Here is a 6000-nt window from a genome sequence, read left to right as displayed (position 1 = left end):
CATAAACAAACAGATACTGTTGCCGTCACATGCACTGACGCACCCCTCTCTCTCTACCTCTTTCCTCCCAGACCGGTTTGACGTGGAAAGAAAGCCACGCGTCTCTGCTGTCACACACACACTCCTCTATCAATCTGCTCTTTATCATCTTCCTCCTCTGACTAGCTGTCACATCCCCTGTCTCTCCCCACCAGCTAAACAAACAAGGAATCTCAACACTCTAAAGTGACTTCCTCGCTCCTTTCCTTCTTTCCTATACCGATATTCCTCGATAGTGAGATAGTAGTAGGAGGCCGCCAATCTAAGTCTTGTTTCAGTAGTACAGACAACGGCACAGTAAACACTACAGCACAGTTGTCTTTGTGAAACAATGCCAAAAAGGAGGCAAGGAGAGCAATCCAAACTAGATTGTTGCGACACATCCTCGGAATCCGATCTCATAGCTATCTTAAACATCTCCAACCCCTATCTTCCGAGCCATTGTGACATACTTTTTTGACGGCTGTGTGTCTGGTTCTGTGATAACTACTATCTAGATAGGTATGTTAATTGAGGCCTACTATAGCACATCGTTTCAGCTGAAACTTGTGAAGGGATTATTATCATGTCTTGGTGCCGTTGTCATGCATTACAAGAAACAACTCAGACTTAACATGCATGGTGATTAGAGAGAAAGACCCAGACAGTCATTGTAACAATGTGGTATTTCAGATGGAGTTTGAAGAGAAACGGATGATCAGTAAACCTTTGCACCTCAAATATTGACTCTGGGTAAATATCCCCCAAAGTAAACCTGGCCACCATTGATGTCTGACCCCCTCTCGCTAAGCTGTTGTGAGTGTCGTGACTCCTGGGATGTGTGTGTGTGTGTGTTTGTATGTACGTGTGTATGTGTATAACATTGTGAAACTATAAAACCAGTTTGGCATTGATTTATCTCACTCCTTTGCAGTTCATATGCAGATGGCACCATCTACTGGATATCCTTGCACCTCTATCATTTCAACACAGGAGGGCAGAGCAAGCTTTCTGATTAATACACCATCATATAGCTACTGTTGAGTACAACTGAGAGGTGAAATATTCAGCTCTTCCCAGTCCTAGTATTACGTGTCTGAAGTCAACGTGAACAACAACCAAAACAAGCACGAACGTTCATATGAAATCATACCAAATCAAGATGCAACACTCCAGCCATTCTATGCTCATCATCAGAACGGAGACATCACGCCTTTTTTTATAGACCTCCCTTGCAAATCCGTAGTCCACCAAAATCTGACGTCTTGAACTAAACACGTGCTGAGGCAAGATGTGTCTGGTGACTTTCAGACGGCGTGCGGACGTCAGGTCTCTGTCCAGTGTGGAAGCTCCACTCACACCCTCCGCACCGGCTAAAGCCTGATCCTCATGGCAGGGTGTGACATCTGGGCTGGAGAGGATCCCTGAGCTGCTCCAGGATGGATTACATTTCTATATTTATGATGAGGGGAGGGGAAGGGGGGCTGAAGCCAGCTAGCTCAAATGGGGGGGGGGGGAGGTTTGGTTAGACGCTGTGATTTGCTTAGTAATGACAGAGAAAGCGAGGGATGGAAGGAAAGAAAGAAAAGAGAGAGAGAGGGAGACAGACAGAGCGTGACGCAATCAAGGTTGGAAAATTGAATTAAAGTGACAGAGTTTGTTTTCATGGCTATAGTTGAATTAGGGGCCGAACAAATAGGGGCCTTAAAGGAATTGAATGTTCGATGCAAAACGCCCGCCTGTAAAGCTACAGATAGTGATGGATGGAGAGGGATATAAACCATGCAGAGAATCAAAGGTTACTCATTCATTTACACACACAAACACACTTTGTTCACATGCACAACCACCCACACGCATGCTCGCTTAACCAGTCATGGGGTCCCTCTCTTGTTTCCCGAAGTGTGAAACACAATCAACAGTAGGAAGGCAAGGCCATTTCGGGCTTCAGTGAACTGACACTCTTATTTAAACACACTGGATGAAAAAGTCAGACAGCAGAGGTGTGTGAGTATGTGTGTGTCTCGTATGTGCATGTCATTCTCCAAAGCCATTTGTTGTACATTTTGGAGCAGCAAAACAGTGCACCAGGAAAGTCTGTTATGAACAATACAAACCACAATGTCAGATCTCTGGCATGTATGTTATGTATTGCCTCACAGTCACATCCAGAGAGCAACATGTGCCAGAGGAACCATAGATGATTACTAAATTCCATTAGGATTCATAGTGGTCAAATGAGCTCCTGGGTTGAGTGTTACTCATAAAAATACACACACAGATGTTTAATTGAGTTAAAGGACCCTTCATCCTGTTCTAGTATTTATCTCTTAATGGAGTTTTTCTGCGGCCCCTAGAGGGGCTTAACCCAGTTACAAACCCTCTGACACACACACACATCTGCACAGATACACACACAAATGCACACACACAAATACACACACCACACACACACACATATGCACGCCCAGACTCATCTTGGTGTAACTGTATTCCCTTGTGGGGTAACACCTCCGGTGATTGATTAATGGGATTGTAGGGGGTGCTAATGACTGTGTGTGTATGTGTGTCTGAATATCAGTGCGTGTGTGCGGCTGCGTGTGTGTAGTTATGTTTATGTGTTTGGTTGTTTGTGTGTTTTTTCACTCTGTACCTGCTATACAATCAGTGATGCGTGCACCTGTGATAAATATCTGCATTGCAGCAATGTTGTCCTCTTCAACAGTCTCATCTCCCCAATCAATACCTGGTCAAATAACCAATGATTCACTTAACAGGTTGGATAACAGAAGCCATCCTTTGCCAGGGCCGTTCCTATTTCACACAGTTCCAAAAAGCAACAAAAACAGCAACACTATGTTTTGTAATAGTTGTAGTCCAACATTTGCACATAGACTACAAGGCATACATTAAAGAGTGCTCTTTTACCATTGCAATGCTACAATTGAGGTCTGGAGGTTAGACGTTCTGTGGTTGACATTAGTACAGCCTTTAGAGAACAGAGAGGGCTTTCTTTTTGAATTCTTATTCACTTCACCCTTTCCCCATGCCTTCTGGTTCACAAATGCAGAAGATATGTGAACTTCCTTTGCTCTGAAAACTACCCAGAGGTGGCTTTTGCCAGTCTTCATGCTTTTAGGATTTAGCATTAGTTATCTGTGCATCTGCACATGTGTGTCAGCGTCCATGATGATTACAAGTTGATTGCTTCAAGAAGCCACTGAAGGTTCAAGAAAACCACTGAACAACTTCTGCTATAGCATGTAGGAAGAGAGAAGAAACATAAAACTATGAAACACCAAACATATTTGGGCTCGATTTGAAAAATAACAGGAAGCAGAGAAGCAGAGCTCTGCATTCTCCACACACACCATCGAGAGATAAACTTTACAAATAAAGCTTGAGCCTGGCCCACCCTGACATCTGTGGGATTCAACTTAATAAAATCACTTCCAGATTTCAGCTCAGGCGTGGTGCGTGTCACAACAGGAAAGCATGTGTGTGTGGGTGTCTGTTTTCATGTGTGTGCGTTGTTGTACAGTATGATGTGTGATTAGTGATTACATTTTTTTAACTATTTGCCAAAACAAAACTTCTTCTTTCACATCAATTAAGAAGGCATGGCTATTGTTAATCTCACAGAAATGGGCAAAGCTTGTTCAGGTGGTAGACTCAGAGGGATGCTTTGCGTCAGTCAGCAATACCACTGTCATGTTACTGTCTAATCACCCTCACCAACGTTACCAGGGTGGGCAGTCTAATACCTGAACTCTCATGCTCCTCTGATATTGCCGCCAAGTACGATTCTTACAAATGTTCATAATTTTTATTGTTCCCTCCATGAATCCAGCCTCCATCCTTGGTGCAGCATTTTCTATCTGTCAGGCGGAATTATGGACCTTGTTTCTGACGTTAAGATGAAGTCAGAAGTTGGGTTTCTCGTACAGACACTTCATTGGCTCAATCATATGATGCTAAAAGTACTACCACACTCTCCTGGCTGAACAATTCTGGAACATCAAGGCATGTTTGATTATTAGTGAGGCATGTCCTGGAAAACAAAATGGCCCTGTTAAACTAAGGACAAAGGTGAGTTGCATAATGTTGTAGTACTGTCAGTACAGGGGTTGGATTTCTTTCTGAATGATCTGTTGCTTAGTGGATGGAGGAGCGGGTCAGTTGTGTAGAGAGGGATTTGATGGTTCTAAAATCAGAGGCTCCTCTCCATCTTCTCCTTTCCTGCTTCCTGCCTTCTCGTTTCATTCTCTCTCATCTCTGCCCTTCTCTGGTCTTTTGTTCTCTCCTGGTCCCTCTCTCACCTCTGCCTCTTCCTTTTTTCACTCCAGCCACTATGTTTCTCCGACTTTTCTCCTCTCACCTCACAGCAGCGGGCCAAATGTGTGTGTGTGTGTGTGTGTGTCTGTGAGTGTGTGTGTCTGTGTGTGTGTGTGCTCAAGTGGCTAAGTCTTGACTCAGACATCCTCTCCGGCATTCATCTAATTGATTTCTATGGCCAGTGATAATGGTGACATTTCACAGGTCAAACACCTAAATGCCATTGAGCACAAACAAACACACACACACACAAACTCCCTCTCTCTTTCACACACACACACTTAGGGCACCCCTGTTTTGAAGAGTGAAGAAAAAAGGAGGGTGGGAGATACAGTGGGTGGAGTCAGACAAGCAGAGGTGAGAGAGCACGGAAGATTAGAGAGAAGTGATGGAAGAGGGTAGAGGAGAGAGTGTCTTCGTTAAAGTAAAGAAACGGAGAGTCCAAGACAGTTTTACTGTTGCCCTTTCCTCAGCCAATCAAAACTGTTCCATCTGCTGCTCAACAAAGGCATTTTGTTCAACAAAGCATGACTAATTGTGTGTGTCTAATTCAGTTCATGTGAAATCTGATTTCTTCTCCCAAGCCATTATAAGGTTAGTGAACTCTGACCTGAAAACAAACTGAATTAATGGTCGCAGGGGCATTTAATAATGACTATGTTATGACAAATTCTTATCTTACATAAATGTTATACATTTATACATAATGTATGTTTATGATCCCTCGGATTAACAGAGAAAGTAAACTAACTCTGTCAGATATGTACTTACAAAAGTGCATCTTCAGCACAGAGTGTTTGCATTGACACAGAATAGCATTGTGCTTCTCTCTTCCGGCCCAAAATGCTCATCTGTGCAATGCTTGTTCCTGGGAATGTGCAAACATTTACTGCCACGCTTGTTGCTAATTATACACACACAAACACGCACACAGTTAATGTATCTGGGTCATTTCCCTTTCAGAAGAGTTGTTTTTAAAATCTGATATAGCCCTTACGGAAAGAAAATATATTTGCCAATATGTGATTTGAAATACATTTTTATATATTGTAATATATTATTTTCCATTACATTGAGCAATATATTAAATATGGAAATACATGGGATATTTTAAATATATGTACAATTATATGGAAAGATATATTGTACAATGCATGTGTACATATATGAGAAAATGCCCATACAATGTACAGACATATGGTGATGTTTACATTTAGTCATTTAGCAGACGGTCTTATCCAGAGTGACTTACAGTAAGTTACAGTAAGTACAGGGACACAGGGACACAGGGACCCCGGGGCAAGTAGGGTGAATTGCCTTGCCCAAGAACACAGCTTCATTTTTGTGCTGCCGGGAATCAAACCGGCAACCTTCTGATTCAACGGCAGTATTTCAAATGGAATCCCGATTCAAACAGTACCACCTGCTAACTGAAAATGCGCCCCCAAATGCATAAATACCGTAAGATTGACATTTATTTAGGGGGAAATGGCTAATTCAAAAGACGTTTGCTGGAAGCGATCAGTGTCAGAATATATTTCCATATAATATATAATAATGTATATATAATATATAAATAATAATATTTTTCCATGTAATTGTACCTATATTTAAACTATATTCCACAATATATTAAACACATATCTG

This window comes from Hypomesus transpacificus, chromosome 11 (genome assembly GCF_021917145.1).
Source record: "Hypomesus transpacificus isolate Combined female chromosome 11, fHypTra1, whole genome shotgun sequence".
Taxonomy (NCBI): domain Eukaryota; kingdom Metazoa; phylum Chordata; class Actinopteri; order Osmeriformes; family Osmeridae; genus Hypomesus; species Hypomesus transpacificus.
Note: the sequence above shows the minus strand (reverse complement) of the source record.